This window comes from Dipodomys merriami, unplaced genomic scaffold, assembly GCF_024711535.1.
Source record: "Dipodomys merriami isolate MVZ:Mamm:240054 unplaced genomic scaffold, mDipMer1.0.p SCAF_20, whole genome shotgun sequence".
NCBI lineage: Eukaryota > Metazoa > Chordata > Mammalia > Rodentia > Heteromyidae > Dipodomys > Dipodomys merriami.
The window spans coordinates 14,924,948-14,944,094 of record NW_027203382.1 but is presented as its reverse complement, the minus strand read 5'-3'; the positions used below and the strand labels follow the sequence as shown (position 1 = coordinate 14,944,094).

General features: G+C 35.9%; 1 pseudogene; it reads right to left on the bottom strand.

Moving 5' to 3' along the window:
• Positions 1-3,201: 3,201 nt before the first annotated feature.
• LOC138832824 (small ribosomal subunit protein eS24-like) lies at positions 3,202-3,565 on the bottom strand (annotated as a pseudogene).
• Positions 3,566-19,147: the final 15,582 nt, after the last annotated feature.

Genomic DNA, 19,147 nt, shown 5'->3' with positions numbered 1-19,147 from the left:
CTCTCAGTTCTGGTAGGTACTATCTGTAAGAGACTGAGCATGTCATTCTGGAATCCTCAGCTCCTTTGCAGAGCCCAAAGTCATTGAGCTGGATTTAAAGATTTTCTTATACATGGATAAGTAAAACCAAGTTCAAAAACTACTCCTCATTAAGCCCCCAATATCCAATAAGTGAAATCCAGTGGTTGCTTTTCAAATTGTGGGCCTCTATGTAGAAGTTGACATTTTAAAACCTTGACACTCTCCAATCTTAGCGTTAAGAGATTTATTCTCTCTGGCTTTCCTTATTAACCTTGGACTGTGGCTACTGAGGTCTCCCGACTGTGCCATGGTGGTCCCTTTGCTCTTTCAATGCATTACTCAAATAATTATGTGTCAGTCATAAGATTTGCACAGGTCGGGAAGATATTCTATTCATTCCTGCATCCCCAACACCTAGCACAGTACATGGGGCTGCTTAATATTCATTTGTTCACTCATTCTTTCAATAAATATTTATTGAAATGCTTATGTTCACATAATTGAACAAAATAAAAGCCCTGACCATAGGGTTACATTCGAGGGGAGGGGAGAAGGTGAGATGATAAAGAAAATAGAAAATAAACAAAGTAGGCAAATTATGTAGTATCTGGTTAGATGAGTGCTATGAAAGGTAAAGCAGGTTAAAGGATCACAGAAGTGTTCTGGAATGGAGACAGTGATGCATAGTGATGGAAATATTCCATTAATAAGGTTATTTTGCAGTAATAAATGTCCCCCAAATTTCATAAGTTGTTCTAAAGAAGGCTTACTTCTAGTTCATGCAACATATCTCCTGGTAGGCATTCTACCCAGGCCATATTCATTCAGATACCCAGACAAATGTAGATCCTATTTGTAGAAATACAGGAATGGAGGCTGGGAAGTTGGCTCAGTGATAGAGTGCTTGCCTTGCATGCATGAGGCCCTGGGTTCGATTCCTCAGCACCACATATGCAAAAAAAAAAAAAAAAAGCAAGAAGTGGCTCTGTGGCTCAAGTAGTAGGGCACTAGCCTTGAACTGAAGAGCTGAGGGACAGTGCCCAGCCCAGAGTTCAGCCCCTACGACCGACAGGAAGAAAGAGAGAGAGAGAGAGAGAGAGAGAGAGAGAGAGAGAGAGAGAGAGAGAGAGAGAGAGAGAGAGAGAGAGAGAGGAAGGAGGGAAGGAAGGAAAGAAGGAAGGAAGGAAGGAAGGAAGGAAGGAAGGGACGAACTAACCAACAAAGGAACGAAGGAAGAAAGGAAGGAAGAAAGAAAGAAAGAAATACAAGGATGGAAACATGGAAAATCAAAGACGAAAAAAAAAATTACCTACCACGAAGTGACATACGCACTTGAGCTCATTTTTTTTTTTGTTTTTTGTTTTTGTTTTTTTTGGCTAAAGCAAATCGCATTGTCATGCCCAACTAAAAGGAGAATGGAAATATCATCTGCCTGTTGGTAGAGAACTGGTTTGGTGTAAATGATCTTCTTGAGTATATAGTAAGAGAAAAATGAGAACAATAAATCAGCAGGTATTTCTGGGGTGGGGAATGTTCTAACATGAGAAACAGCTTATGAGAAAGTTCCCTAAGTAACAGCATGATTGGGCCCAACCAAGAGACTGTTGTAACTGACGTGGAGTGACAAGGAGTGGAGCAGTAGGAGGTAAGATCAGAGGGCTGGTAGAGAGGGGGACCACTGGGAGAGAAGAGGGAGAGAGGGTGAGATGGCCATACGCGGATGTGTTTGCCTCCTCTGAGACCAAACAACACCCTACCTTGGGCTTAAATTTTGAACTAATTTTAGTCAGAACTCCCATCTCTACTCAGCAAACATTGTAAGAAACTAAAAATTAATTTTATCATTTCAAAAGTGGGATGACAAGCACACCTACCAACAGGTCAGAAAAATGGACAACAGTATACATGAAATCTCTTTAAAGTTTCATGATTCATTCATTGAATGTTCATTAATGGAGCACCTACTATTAATGAAGCAAAATGCTAAGGATAAATAATGAATAGCCCTCTCAAAAAGTGACAAAACTGACATTGCTGAAGAGACATTTTATCCCACTGTAGCCACTAAACCAAGTCAAGACTGTAGGGAGTGGGGAAGAAGGGAAACAAGGGCAATATACAGTGTGGTCAGGGCAAGTAGGAAGGCAGGATAAGAGGAGGTCAGGGGCTGGGACTGTGACTTAGTAGTGGAGTGCTTGCCTTGCATGCTTGAAGCCCAGGGTTCAATTCCTCAATACCACATACACAGTAAAAGCCAGAATTGGTGCTGTGGCTCAAGTGGTAGAATGCTAGCCTTGAGCAAAAGAAGCCCAGGGACAGTGCTGAGGCCCTGAGTTCAAGCCCCAGGACTGGTAAAAATAAAAAGTAAAGAGGAGGTCAGCAAAGTCAGACTATTTGCCTGAACACTTCCATACAATCAAGTTGGAAAACATATCCAAGTTTATGCTATTTGTAACACTGCTGCATTCCCTCTGATAGCAATTGTCTAGTAAGAGGGAAGAAAAACTGCCACCAATAAATTAGAAAACAAATATTGATGTTGATAGTAAGCTCTAATAGTACAAATCAAACTATATGGTCATTCTGTTGGCTAACCCTATTCTTTCTTTCAGAGAAGTTCAGCCAGCATTTGCTAGTATAGACAAATATAAAACAAATTCCCCACTGTGCTTTATTAATGCATGAGTTGCTCAAGTTGAACTTAAAAGAAAATTAGGAATTAGGACTGCTTACTTTGGTTTAAAACCAAATTTTCATTTAACAAATGTAAAATCATAGTATCCATGAAAACAAATAATGTCATAGCATAAGCAAGACTAGTTTGGCAGCGTGGCCATTCATCTGTTTATGCACTCATTAATTCTTTTGCTGTTTCAACAGATATTTATTGAATATTTATAAAGGGTCAGGAACTATTGTAGAGAGAAAGATAAATAAGACATGTCCTCTGCTCCTAAAAACTCACACTCAGATCCATGCCATGAAATGAGCCAAACCCTAGAAAATACAGGGAATGCTCTAATGTTCTAAATCAGGTTCTAAACTATACAAGAGATTGGAGCAGGTAACTGTCTGAGGAATTCTTCAAAACAGAGACTTGTTTGCAGAGATGAATTTTTTGGAAGATTTATACAGTTTATTAATCCCTTCATCACCGAGGGTCAAGTCACTGAAGGATCTTCATTCCTTTGGCTTTCTGCCAGCTCCAACATTGGTCTTTGCAATCCCTCTGATTTTCTTCATTCTGTTTTGGTGTTCCTTTTGCTGTTTCCTCAAGGTCTTTTACTTTTCATACAGGCCATGTCTTGCAAGTCTGTGTTTGGGCTCATTTTTCTTTGCATAATTCAAGGAATCATAAATCATGCCAAAGCCAGTCATCTTGCCACCACCAAAATTGGTTCTGCATCCAAATACAAAGATGACATCAGGTGTGGTCTTGTACATTTTGGCAAGTGTTTCCAGAATTTCTGTCTTGTGTACTGCTGCCTTGCCAGGGTGAAGGACATATGATGTCTTTCCTCTGAAGTAGTCAGTTGGTCATGAACTTCCTGTGTAGATAATTATTGGGTCATTCATGATGGCCACAGACCTTCAGACAGCCAGGGAGTAAAAGAGGAGGTAAATGTTTTTAAATATTGTTTGTTGATTTTGAGTGAATGTGTTTAAAGTCAAGGACCACTGTTTAAAGTCAAAGGTAATTTGGTAGGACTTTGGTGGGGGGGGGGGATAAATGTGTCTTGGAAATTATAGGGACATATTTGCCTTCTTTTTCTATTTTTTTTATTGTAAAGCTGCTGTACAGAGGGATTACAATTATATGAGTAAGGTAATGAGTACATTTCTTGTCGATCGTTGTTACCCCCTCCTTTTAAAGAATAATTTTTATTGTAAAGATAATGTACAGACGGGTTACAGTACATGAGTAAGATAATGAGTACATTTCCTATAGAGCATTATTACCCCCTCCTTTGTTTTTACCCTACTATCCCTTCCCTCCCCACGTCCCCAATTCCTCCCTTCCCACTTCGCCCCCACAAGTTGTAAAGTTTGTTTTCAGCATAGTGTCTTGTACATTTCATTGTTACAATGGGTCAAACTGTATCCTTGTTCAACATTTTGTTATTTCCCTTCTCCTCCCCAAATTAGAAAATTGTACACTTGCCTTCTTATGTCCAGTTGATGTAAGAGCCAAAACCAGAAAGAAGAATATAAAGAGAAAAGTAGAAGCAGTTGAGTGAAGAAGTGTAGAGAAATATTTGGGATCAGTGTTCATCCTAAGGTGAATTTGATCTTAAAGTTGTCAACATCATTAATTATCTACCTACCTAAGTAAAAGGACTCAGAGTAATGACTTAGGGCTATGGAAGTTTGGAGCTGCTACTTTTAGAATTAACTTAAAGTTTATTCTTTCATAAGATGCTAAGGATCTCCTCAGATTTTTTTTCTTAAATAGCAGCAGACTTCTAGAAATGAAGAAAGTCTTCAGAGAGATTTATGAACTAGTAGAAAGTACTAATGAAATCCTCACTTTCTCTCCCTCTGCCTTCTCTTTTACCCACTAATACCTCTAATGGTTTACAAAAAAATCTTTTTTTTTCACTGAAATAGCACCACTATTTTTTAAATTTTAAGTATATCATCGACAAGAATATTTTACACTTGAGTTCCTACATGTTCCAAAATTGATGTTGTAAAATCTGGCACTCCAACACACTACACCAGTGACAGATGCAAAATACATTTGGATATGAAAGGTGGAAAGAAAGGAAGTTTACAACTATGTGACACTGAAAAAGGTATATTTAAATATTCAAAAATAGAAATTTTCTAATTCATCATCTTGTTTTTTGTTGGTTGTAGGACTTGAACTCTGGGCCTGGGCACTGTCCCTCAGCTCTTCAGCTCAAGGTGAGCATTCTATCACTTGAGCCACAGCACCACTTCCTCTAATTCATCATCTTTATTAACCAGTTTTCAGAATAATAACTTTGTTCTCAGGAATGACCAAGGAATTACTCCTTGAAAATATTATTATTAATTTAGAGTAGCACACCTGATATGTAATTTTTCACATTTTTATGTATAAATATATACATGTTACTTACTATTGACATAGAAACCACACTCAAGAATATTTTTGGGGAGCTGGGAAGGTGGCTCAGTGGTAGCACTTGCCTCACATGCATGAGGCCCTGGGTTCAATTCCCCAGCACCACATAAGCAAAAAGAAAAAAAGCCGGAAGTGGTGCTGTGGCTCAAGTGGTAGAGCGCTAGCCTTGAGCTGAAATGCTGAGAGACAGCACCCAGGCCCAAAGTTCAGGCCCCACAACCGGACCACCCAAAAAAATATTAAAAAATAAAATAAATGTGCATTATTTTAAAAATAAAGAATATTTTTGGAAGTAATCACCTATCATCCTCCACCCTAACACAGTTTTACAGTTTTTTCTTATTTCTTCTTATGAGCAAATAATAGGTTTTTCATATAATATTTTAAATGTTTTTTTAATATTCAAAGTAATTAGCTTCTGAGATAGTCCATTGAAATAGAAATTGGGTAACTAATGATACAAAGTGAACCTAAAAATAGAAAATCTAGTAGGTAGAATCAGAACTGAAGAAAAAGGCCTGAATAATCGGAAATCGCCAAGGGCCATGTTGGTGATTGTGCTATTATAAAGGCTCTTTATGGAGGTTATGTTTCCATACTTTGGAAATGGATCAAAAGCAGAGGTCATAGTTGAAAGATCAGAGGTGAAGTAACAGGGAAAACATAATAATGAGCTTTTACTTTAATCACTTAATACACAAGTTAAGTCTGATTTTCTTTAAACAAAGGACTATTATTTGAAGAACACCAAAGACCATGACAAAGAGATTATTTGAAGTTTAAGTTCTAAACTCTTTTAAGGGTTTAAAGTATTATGAGGAGACCCTTTAAAACACACCACCACTGTTGGGGACTTGGCTAAAGTAAAATGAGGAGGAACCCTATTTTTAATATCTTTGAAAAGGAGATTGTGCCTTTAGAAGAGTTCTCCAGAGTTCACAGGTTGGAAAACCAGCCTATTATAACCGGTTTTGCATCTGGTGATTTTAATAATCCTTTGGGTGACATGATGAACCAGATGAACCCTTACGGGCACTTCCAGGCCTTCAGGCTTATGATGTCCTTTCCAAAATAAATCCTTGATGTGCCACAAAGATCATTTTGAAGTATCTGAGAATAGCTGAAATCTATGCCCTTCTTTCAGTATCTTTTGGAATATTCTTGACTAAAATACATTTCTACTGTAAGTTTTATAAATGTGATGGTAATTGGTACAACTGAATTCTAGAAACAGCTGAGAGACATACACATTAATCAATCTATTTTGCAAAATATTTCTCAGATAATCTCTTAATGCTTCAATATTGTATAACAGCCGAAAGTTCATTTTCACTTAAATGTTTCAAAATATAGCTGATCTAGAAACTTTTATTTGGATTGCTTAAAATCTCTTGTTTGTTTAAACAGAATATTAAAATATTTTAATCTCTTTGGAAAGTTCTCAGTTCAGTTCATTTACAGGCACTGACTGAGCTGCATTTCAATTAGATGTGCAGTAACTATACTTTCTTAAAGAAGTATTTAACTTATTTTTATACAAATAATCCTATAAAACTCAAACACTCATGCAAGATTGAATGAGGAAAGGAAATGTTTTATTTAAATATGTGTAATGTAATCTTACTGAAGAAGTGCTAGCTTTATTATTGTTACAGCAACCATGAGGAGTTTCTCTAAGTTCTCTTCCTTCTGCACTATTAATAAATTATGTCTTCTACATAGTAATTCATGGGTTCAGACTGGAAGCTGTAGTTACAAAAATCAGTAGATAAACATGTTCTTTAAGAATATACATTTTTACAAGATCATTTGTGAGTACAAAGATATACTACTTTGAATATGCTTTAAAAATCACACTACAATTAACTAAAGTTAAAATATTAACTTAGCTGAATCTGTTGTCCCCATTTTACTATTGGTAGCCATACATTTAAATATTTTCTTCTTGATTTGAGTAAAAAAGTAAATTAGACTAAAGGTAAGTAAGTTAGAAGGTAAGTCAAAAAGGAAAGGAGCCTGGCACTAGTGGCTCATGCCTGTAATCCTAGCTACTTAACAGGCTAAGATCTGAGAATCACAGTTTAAAGCCAGCCCAGGGAGGAAAGTCTGTGAGACTATTACCATCAATTAACCACCAGAAAACCAGAAGTGGTGCTGTAGAGCGATAGCCTTGAGCTGAAAAATGCAGGAACAATGCACAGGCCCAGAGTTCAAGCCTCATGACAAAAAAAAAAAAAAGACAAAACAAAACCTGAAAGTTAAGTTGCATAAAATATATTTCTTTCAATTTAAATGTAAACATCAAGTACTATAAAGAAATGTTTGCCTAATCTGTTATATTTTCTAGATAAATAATAAATTAATAAATAACTTCTGCTGGATCTTTAGGTAAAAACAGTGAATTTATTTGAAGTGTTTAAGATAGCGGACTTTTAACACAGATGTACACACAACATATTTCAAGTATATAAACAAATAGTTTACCATGTTGAAAATCCAAACTTCTGGTTTCTCACCCCTCAAATTTCATCCCCTCAAATTGCTTTGCCCAATGCCTCCATACAGAAAAATGCCAAAGCCAGCTTTACTACTTACTGTGGTAAGGAAAAAAAAATTCTGAGTCATATGGGGTTACTCTCTTTTGCTTATTTTTTAGTGAATCCATTAACAAGACATGTTGGCTATTAGTACACATCCAAATCTCTCATAAGCACTCACTGTCTATTTCAATTGCTACCAGTTGGCTTCAAACCATTGTCACCTCATAACTTACTGCACAATATTTCCTACCTGCTAGTAATTACAAGGCCAAGTTCAAATCCCAGTGATATAGAGAGAGACAGACAGAGAGGATGGAGGAAAAGAAAGAAGGAAAGGCAAAAAGAAAGAAGGAAGGAAGGAAGGAAGGAAGAAAGGAAGGAAGGAAGGAAGGAAAGGAGGGAGGGAGGGAGAAGGAAGGAAAGAAAGAAAGAAAGAAATAAAGAAAGAAAGAAAGAAAGAAAGAAAGAAAGAAAGAAAGAAAGAAAGAAAGAAAAGAAAGAAAGATTAATCATAACTTCTAGAGAATCTACTGAAGCATAAGTATATATAGAGAAAAGAAAATTTGGAAACAAAATGTAGCTGCCGAATGGTAACCAGGCCCTTGGATTGTACAATCACACAAATCATTTCTTTTTGGATTATATGAAAGACAAAATAATGACTCCACCCTTCTCTTTTGTCTACTACTTGTCAGAATGAACTGATTGTCCAACACTCTTGACAAGTGGCCATTGCAGTTGGGCACTATCATTATAAGAACTTTAAAATATCTATTGTGTTTTAAGTATTGTGATTATTGTTCATTTTGATGTTCAACTTGTCCCTATTTTGATTAGTTAGAGCTCTTTCTTGATGGATCCTGTGTTCTTTTAACATAACCCCAGGAATCATCAAAAGCTTCCTTATTTATTGGCATAAAAAGTATTTCTGGTGTCTATTAAATGTATTTCCTGCTCATATCTTTCTTGAATGAGCCATTTCTCTGTGTGGTGGCATTTAGACTACAAAGTTATAGGAAGAAAATATACAAACAATGTTTTAAAAAATGGGTCAGGAGGGAGACCTGACAGAGAAAGGATATCATAAGAAAACATATAATTTCAATAAAATGACAGGGAAAGCATATTTTAAGACCAGACAATTCTGTGCTGTATCAAATCTACTGAGATTAGAAAACATAAGTGCTCAATATGTAGATCAATCTCCTTTCTTTTCCCACTCACTCCTAAGGAGATCTCCTCAGAAAGTTTCTTCTGGAATTATAATGTAACACAGATTCAATATGTATTTTATTTTAATCTAGATTTAAGTATTGGATTAATCAGTTTTAGATTGTCTTAGTTAGAAATGTGCGGAAAATGTATAACTATTCACCACCTATAATAAAGACCAAAGCCTATGTTTGGATTGAAATGTATGATCCTTGCATTTTGGGAAACTTTTGTTACTTCCTTGAAATTTTTCAAGAATAGCTTTACATTAACTTTATATTAAAAGGGACAGACCCCTTAGTTTTAAAAAAAATTCTAAGTTTGAAGGGGTAACAAGTTTGACAAGAAATGTACTTATTACCTTACTTATGCAACTGTAACCCCTCTGTACATCACCTTGACACTAAAAAAAAAGAAGAAAAAAATTCTAGGTTACATAAATAAAATTTGAGAAGGGAGTTACTTTTATTTTATGTATCTTCTTATGCTATGAGTGTGTGTGTGTGTGTGTGAGAGAGAGAGAGAGAGAGAGAGAGAAAGAGAGAGAGAGAGAGAGAGAGAAAGAGAGAGAGAGAGAGAGAGAGAGAGAGAATATATAGTCATGGCTCTCCAGCAAAAACAGGGCTAGAGATATATTATGAGAGATTAGTTCATGACATATACAACAACTTCCATCTCCAAGCTAGAGACATGTCTAGGAAAGCAAGTCTAGTCCCATTCCAAACTCAAAGGCCTGAGAACCAGGGGGTCAATAGGCAAGTCCCAACCAGAGACTAAAGACCTAAGAGTGGAAGCCCAATATCAAAGTGACAGACATGGATATCTTAGATCAAGAAGACAGGGTAAATTCATCCTTTCTCTAAATTTTGTTCTTACTTGGGACTTCAAGTATGAGATGTCATCCATCCACATAATGAGGACAGATCTTCTCACTCAGACTACTAATTCAAATGCTCTCTCTTTCAGAAAAAATCCTTATAGACATACCCAGAAATAATTTGCTAGCTGTCTGGGCATTCTTAGCACAAACAAGTTGGTATGGGAAATTAACCTCACCAAAAGATATGTGTACTTCATTTTCAGACTGTATCTCAGGGAGTAAACTTATTTATAGATTAGCTGAAATTTGATTTGAATCTTCTATAATTCAAATATTAAGTATACAATATGTGGTTTAAATAAGTGAAATAAAAGCTGGAATAAATTATGGATAAGGAAAATACTTTGTACTTACTTCCTAAGAGTAAAAAGGCAATGTTAGAAAGTAGAGCCACAACCATTTTGGAGGTCAGTTTTGCCAGGCCTCTCAATTTTTTTCAGATGCAGGTGACATTTGCTCCCATAATTATACTTTCAGGCAATGATTTTTCATAATAAGCTTGCATGTGTATGTGATGTTAGGTAGGCAAGAAGTTATTCATTGTAACACAGGTTTTAAAGAACTAGAAATAAGGGGCTGGAAAGGTGGCTCAGTGGTAGAGCACTTGCCTTGCATGCATGAGGCCCTGGGTTCAATTCCTCAGCACCACATAAGCAGAAAAAAAAGCCGGAAGTGGTGCGATGGCTCAAGTGGTAGAGCGCTAGCCTTGAGCTGCTGAAGAGCTGAGGGACAGAGCCCAGGTCCAGAGTTCAGGCCCCATGACTGGACCCAAAAAAAAAAAAAAAGATACATTAAAGAACTAGAAATAGCAAATATTTCCATCAATAGAGAACTTGTTAAATGTATGATGGTGATGGCTACTATGGATAAAGGGTATTTATCCTTTTCACTAATTTATTCTCTAGGTTTGTCTAGATCTCAAATATTTTGATATGCAAATAATCTTTAAGAGTTAAAAATTAATAAACTATGATATAGTCTCTGAAGTTCCATGTCTCCCTAAGAAAATGTATGTTTATATATACTAATTTGAAAATATAATAATAATAGGCTGTTACATGAATGATAGAACATGTTGTAGAGTGTGATCTATTCATATGCACACAAAGTCAAAGAAACCCTGTAATATAAAACAATATGCACAATGCACACACCACTATTTCTGGTGGCTGCCATTTGAGTGTGGGATTGGAAGGTGAGGAAGCAGTTGATTTTTAGCATTTTGACTTTTGTGTCTACAAATTTTGCCTCATTACTTTTTGCATGCATTACTTTGTTTTATAACTCTTTGCATAATGAAATGGAGGCAGAGCAATTTGTCAAGCCATATTTATTTTTTTCAACCCATATTTATTTTAAAACAATTTAGTTTTAGTAAATCAGATAAAAACTTAATTTCAGTCAGGTAGATTAGATTATATATATTATGGTAAAGTGATGAGAAATGTAAAAAAAAGTTTGAAGATATAGATTAAAGATTCTGTATTTATACCTTATTTTAATTATAGCACTGATGTGATTTATATAAATTATGTACATTGAATTTTTAAGTATTAATAAAACTAATGAATCAGTCATTAATAGTCATCCATTATATATAACTTATCTTACTTAATTTCACTCAAACACAATGGACACTAGACAAGAAACTGAAGTTGTAACTAAGAAAATGTTTAAGTATAGTTTCAGACATGAGGATAACTTTTGAGATTGGTTGACTTTTCATATATCTTGTAGGAAATAATTTTAACCTGTATTTTACCTGTCAGAAATCTCTTTTTATGACGGGATCATGTAGGATCATGTCATATTCGTACTTCTACCTTTCTCTAGCTCAGACTATGATACGTAAAAATGCTCAATACTTCATTAAATTGATTTTGCCTCACAGTAGTGAGTTGAATTTTATATCTTCTGCTCATAAGGATTCTTTTTAAAGGCTATTTGATCCCAAATCCTATCATATTCCACTGTAAGCTAACACCAGTCTCAACCTAAAAGTTTTAAATTCTGAACCCTGAAGTTACATTTTACATTACAAATTTGGTTGATCCAGGTTAAAGAATTTCATGTCATACTGTCTGCCCTGCTTTCTATTCTCTGCCACATTGTCTTGCTTTTATATCTTGCACACATGGAAGTCATTGATCCTGATGCATCCTTTCCCTTGGTTTTCCTGCCACCCGATCTCCACAAAACAAGCAACTGTATATAACATTTAAGCTAAACACAAATGCCTCTCTAGCAAAAACCATATCAATCAATTTTAAGTAACAATTGACACTCCCAGTTCAACTTTGCCCTTTCTCAACTGATTTTTTACAGTCACCCTGTTTTACAATCTTAAGACCTCATGGTTTATCTCAAATCAACTTGTTCATCTTTCGTATTGACTTTCTCTCCTTCTTCTTTGGTTAGATGCATATTTTGTAACCAAATGGGCCTTTCATACATAGCCCCCCCTCTTTGAGTCCTCCATGTGTAGTATAGTGCTCTACTGACAAAAGACATTCAGAATGTTTTAAGAAAGAAACAGTGAAACTTTAGTACATGCCAATGATCATCTCTTCCTTGGTTCCCTCATTTATTCCTGTCACAGTAATAGATGCTTGACATTTCCATACAAGCTCCTCTAGAACCACTGAGTTAATAGCTAACCTATAGCATACAATTTCAGCAGCTTCCCAACTTGTAAAACTGCTATGCTTCTATGTAACTACTTCAAAAGATTGTCATGAGAATAAAATGTGAACAGCAAATGTATGTTGACATGTCGTGGAAGGGTTCAGCTGGCTCACTCACTGGCAAACTAAAGGGTTTGAATATCTACCAGCAAACATTATCTTACTTCTACTTCAAATTATGTGTCTTGGAGGAGGTTGGGGGTAGAGATGATGAATAGAATCAAAACTGTCCTGGGTATCAAGACAAAATAAGTGGTAACCATTCCTTAATACATGGGCTACTTTGATGAGCAGGGTAGAGTTGAAAAAAAGCAAGAATTCTCCTCAACCAGGAAAGGGGAAATTGGTAAGAAAGGCACTATAATTACACTAAAACCACTTAAGTGAATTCAACTTCCAAGTGTGAGAACAACAATATATACATCATTTGCCAAGAGCTGAAACAATGAATATTGAACAAAATCAATATGATTTGTTTGTAAGATATTAACATTTCCTAGATACTTTAAATGAAGATTTAATCAAAGAAGGTCATATTTTATTTATACTGCATAAGCATATCTATAACTTTATAATTCAAAAAGAAACATCAGAAAAAATTTTAGATCTTAGCTATGCCAAATGAGTCATCAAATCCAAGTAGCCAATGGGAATAGTATTTAGAGGAAAACAGTAGTTCAGGTTAAAGAGGTAATTTGGTATTCCATGCCCTGGACAAGATGTGATACTCTGGTAGGTAATGTTTAATGGGGGGGAAAATGATTCCCAAGCTTTGAAGTCTCCACAGCCAAACTGGAATAGTCCATTTTAATTTTCAGAGGAATTTGGTGAACAAATGACTAGATACCCACCAAACCTTGGTACTAATGAAAAATACAGTGCATTCTGAGAAAATCAATATATACTTTGCCTGAAGGTATCCCAAAGGAAACATTCAGTTATTGAGGTTTAAAATACGTTAGCCCCAGAATAATAAAATTCTTGAATTGCAGGCGTTTGCAAGAACAGCAAAGGGGGTTAAAGACATTTTATATTTTATCAAAGCTCTAAAACTGCTATGCAAAGTTTTTATGCATTTCATATTTTTTCCTTGCTGCTTCTTCATGCAAAAGCCTTCACCAATACCTCAGAGCGTTGCCTGCCTGTTTAGACCTTAATTTGTTCTCCAAATAAAACATCCTCAGTCTTACTTCTACATCTTCCACAAGTGAACAGAGTCACTGAAGATCAGGTCGAAGGAACTGGGAATATATCTTGAGGAACGGTATTTGTCAGCATTTCTGCCCTGATTGTTGATTTTGCTTTTGGAAAACAAGTAGCTTTCTTGCCAACCTACAATGCCCCAATCTTGGAAATGAATCAGACAAGATAGTGTACTCCTTGCAATAGGCTACATTTCTCTTCATTTATCAAGTTACAAAACTATCAGTTGTCAGAGGATGATTGAAAACAATCTTTGTCAAAAATCCAATTTTACAGAACCACACTAAATGCTATAAAGGAGTACTTTAAAGTAGTATTAATTTAATAAAAGTGTTTCTTCTGAAACATTGCCTTGTATGACTGTTGTATTGGTTCTCCCTTGGTCCTTTGTCTCACCATTTTGTTGTTCCCCTTCCCTTGCCTAATTTAGACACACAGAGTGCCAAAATCAAACAGTGACAACAAGGGATAAACCATGGGTGGGGGGAATAAATCACATAGTACATTAAAAATGGGAGGCAGGGGGAGGATGGGAAGGGGAAACAAAGGAGGAGGCTACAATGCTTGATAAGAAATGTACTCATTATCTTGCCCGTGTAATTGTAACCCCTCTGTTCAGTATTTTCACAATAAAAAAAATAACAAAGAAAAAACTCTTGTTTTCATATCTTGGAGTTCATTTTGCTTAGCTTATATGATCATAAGTACATAGCTAGTTAGCTATTGTGATCCTCTTCTAAGACAATCTTAGACATATACTAATTATTACAAATGAGGGAAACCGTGGAGCTTATGTTTCTTACCATTGGGGGAAGAGGGAAAATGGGAGAAAAATGAGGGAATGGGTAACTATGTTTGACAAGAAATATACTCACTACCTTATGTATGTAACTGTAACCCCTCTGTACATCACCTTGCCAATAAAGTTAAATTAAAAAAATTAAAAGTGTTTCCTCTGATAACAATGTATTCAATTAATCTAACAAATATGTTTTTTGTCTTCTCCTGAAAATACTATGACAATTACTCTAGCATCCACCATAAGAAAAACTATTTTAAAAGGTGTTTATGAAGTTAGCTTCATAATCATCTTTGAATAGCTATCTAGGGTCTTATGATTTATTGAATCACATAGAGAATTTTAGGAGGATCAGAACTCACCTCTAATAAATAATGCAACTTTCTCATTCCTGGGTGCACTACTGCTGGCAACATGTCACTATCCAGGCTTTATAGCTTGTTAGGTAGAGATCTCAAAGACTTTTTCCCTAGGCTAGCATTGAAATATGATCCTCCAGGTCTCAGCCTCCTGAGAAGTGAGGATTACAAGAAGGAGCCACAAGTGTCCAGTATTCAGGGTCTTACTGTATTCTGAATGCTCATTTTAACTATTCAGAACATCCTAAAAATTAGTCAGTGTTGTGAAAATTCCTTACTGTTACAAACAAACTTTTACTTCTTTAAAGAAAGAAAGAGCCAGGTGCTGGTGGCTCACACCTGTAATCTTAGTTACACAGGAGGCTGAGATCTGAGGATCACAGTTCAAAGTTAACCCAGGCAGGAAAAGTTCATGAGACCCTTATCTCCAATAAACCACCAGAAAACCGGAAGTGACACTGTGGCTCAAGTGGTAGAGCGTTTGCCTTGAAGAGCTAAGGGACAGTGCCCAGGCTCAGAGTTCAAGACCCACAACTGACAAAAAGAAAAAAGAGAAAGAAAGAGAGAGGGGGGAAGGAAATGAAAGAAGGAGAGAGAGAGAGAGAGAGAGAGAGAGAGAGAGCAATGGCCATTCAGCTATGGACTGTGACCATAAAGAAAATATCACAGTTCTAAAGCTGAAATGATTCCGGTGGTATTTACACTAAAGTAAGCAGGGTAAGTGATGATTCCTTACATTAATTCTTCATGTTATTCACCTGGCTTGGACCCAAGGTGTTGAAAATACAGTCAGCCTTCCATATCTGTGGGTTCTACATATGAAAATTCAACCAATTGCAGATAGAATACAATTGGGGGAAAATGCATCTGTACTGAAGATATATAGACTTTTGTTGTTATTATTCCCTACACAGTGAAGAAATAACAGCCTCTTATATAGTATTTACATAGCATTATGTATGGTCTTTTACCTAGAGAGGTAAAGCATGTGAGAGGATGTGCTTAGGGAAGTATTTGTATATAGACACAAAAACTACACTATTTTATATAAAGGACAAAGAACCTATGGATGTGGTACAGGGGGAGGGTGTTCTTAGAAGCAATCCCCAAGGGTACCAAGGGACATCTGTATATCTAGCAATATGTTCACAGAACTTCACTGAAAGTCAGAATGCTCCCTATCTTGGTCCTTTCATGAATATATAGTTAAGTACATCAGCATATTCTCCAAGGTGTCTATTGTACAAATGTTTTCAGATAACATTATTTTAGCAGCATCCTACAGCTACATTCAAACAGTAAATCTCAGCAAGTACTAGAAACCCAAGTAGGAGGAAATTACTTGCCATCTACTCACAGCTCAGACTAGCATGTCACCAATAGCTGATGAGTAGTGAACTCCTAAGTCATAGCTCTCACTTATGTAGTGCTGAAATTGTGCTAAAATTTGTCCCTAAAATTTGCACAGCAAATTCTTTAGGAATTATGATACTACAAAACAGCACCAAAAAAATCTCTTACAACCCCTTTGAAAATCTTGCTTGAACTCCACATAGAGCTCCCCTATGACCCAGCAATCCCACTTTTGGGCATTTACCCAAATGTTCACAAACAAGACCACACTAAAGCTACCAGCACAACTATGTTTATTGCAGCATTATTTACCATAGCTAAGATATGGAACCAACCCAGATGCCCCTCAGTAGATGAATGGATCAAGAAAATGTGGTATATATACACAATGGAATTCTATGCCTCCATCAGAAAGAATGACATTGCCCCATTTGTTAGGAAATGGAAAGGCTTGGAAAAAATTATATTAAGTGAAGTAAGCCAGGCCCAAAGAAACATAGATCCCATGGTTTCCCTTATCTGTAATATCTAGTATATGTCTGAGTCAAGCAGAAAAGGTCAGATAAGGTGATATTAGGGAAATGAACCCTAAGATATGTATTCAAATGTTTTTTTTTCTTTCATGAGATTGTTTCTAACACATTTATAAGATTATTTCTTTGTTGCTTTGTATGTACCTCTCCCACAGTATAACCCCTGCTTTCACTATATTTGATGTCAGTATAATTTGTGGAAGGGAAGGGGAAAAACAAAACGTTTAAATAGGGATACAGGTGGACCCATTGCAACAATGAGATGTACAAGTCGTTAGGTCAAAAATGAACTTTACAACTTTGGTGTGTGTGGAGGAGGTATGATTGGGTGGGGGGGGAGGAGGAGGATGGGAAGGGATGGGAAAGGGAAACAAAGGAGGAGGCTACAATGCTTGATAAGAAATGTACTCATTATCTTGCCCATGTAATTGTAACCCCTCTGTACAGTATTTTCACAATAAACAAATAAATAAATAAATAACATTTAGCAACATCAAAAAAAAGAAAATCTTGCTTGAATTTGAGTCCAAGTCTTGGTTTATTATAAGTAAAGAATTAAGCATAATACAACAATTTCTATGGCATTCCAAAGAAACCTTTGTAAATAAAGAGAATAAAAATCAAATTAATAATACATAATAATTTCCATCAATGTACATTAGTTTTAATAGACCATTCCACTTCTGAATGATTTCTTTTTTTTTTTTTTTTTTTTTTTTTTTTGCCGGTCATGGGGCCTGAACTCTGGGTCTGGGCACTGTCCCACAGCTCTTCCGCTCAAGGCTAGTGCTCTACCACTTGAGCTACAGCACCACTTCCGGCTTTTTATGTTTATGTGGTGTTGAGGAATAGAATCCAGGGCCTCATGTTTGCAAGGCAAGCGCTCTACCACTGAGCCACCTTCCCAGCCTCTTGAATGATTTCTTGATTATATAAAAACTCCTTGTTATTTTAGTTATTTGGTCACATTAGCCCATTCTCCTCCAGAAAAAAAATATGATAAAGTGAGGATCATCAACATTATTAAATAGATTGATGAACATAGAAAGATGGGTTTTTTAAATGTGTAATACTGACATATTAAGAAACATAGTATGATCTGAATATTATTACAATATAAAAGATAATATGAATAAATGATTTTCCATGAGTATTTAAGAATATTCATGGTAATAGATGGAATATAATTTGGTTATAAAACTACTGCTTTCCACCAAGTTAATGACAGATATTTCCTGGTATATATTTTAGGAGTAGTTCTGTGTAGAAACAAGGGCATTTAGAACAAATGTATCTAAGGCCAAATGTGACCACTTTCTAACTGGATCATTACTGATACATTGCTTTAGCCCTATTAAGTCATTATGAAGATTAACTGAGATAGTATGAGCAAAACACTTGACCAGAGTCAGCTTTTAGCCCTATTAAGTCATTATGAAGATTAAATGAGATAGTATGTGCAAAACACTTGACCAGAGTCAGCTTTTAGTCACCCACAGTGCATTTCTTTTTTGCAATTCTCTCTCTGTCTCTCTGTCTCTCTCTGTGTGTCTCTCTGTCTCTGTCTCTGCCTCTATGTCTCTCTGTGTCTCTCTGTGGGTCTCTCTGTCTCTGTCTCTGTCTCTCTTTCTCTCTCTCTTCTCTCTCTCATCGTGGGGCTTAAACTCAGGGCCTCTGTACTGTCCCTGAACTCTTTTGTTCAAGGTTAGCACTCTACTACTTCCAGTTTTCTGGTGGTTAGTTAGAGATAAGAGTCTCATGGACTTTTCGGCCCTGGCTGGCCTTGACCCATGATCCTCAGATCTCAGCTTCCTGAGTACCTATGATTACAGGCATGAGCCACCAATGCCTGGCTGCAATTATCTTTCTTTATATGATAGAAATATTGATAATTGACCAACATCGTGGGTGGTTATGGCTGCTTTGTAGATTTTTAAGACAAGATTAAAAATCCTTAGTAAATGTCATAATCTCTGCATCCAACCATCAACACCTGTCAAAGATAAATGTATTATGTTTTCAAAGCATGTTTGTTCATTGGACAAGGAGAAAGGCATGAAGACCTAGAGCTGATGCTTTATCTTCTGTCATTTTTATTTTCAACTAGTAACTAATTTACTATATATATATATATATGATTCATTGAGAAAAATAAATGTTATGATTTTAATAATTTCTGGTAAATATCCTCTGTCATTTACAATCTGTGGCTCAGCAACAGAATGTCTGCCAAGCAAATGCAAAGAGAGTTCAAACTCCAGTAATGGAAAAGAAATGGAGAAAGAAAGAGAAAAAATACATAAATAAATATATAAGTAAAGTATTGAACAACTTAGTTATCTAAATTAAATGTATTTTATAATGAATTACTTGATTTAACATTAATACATAAATAATACTACTATAGAAAATAGGTCAGTTGTAAGTACAACAATCTAAAAGAAAGTAACACG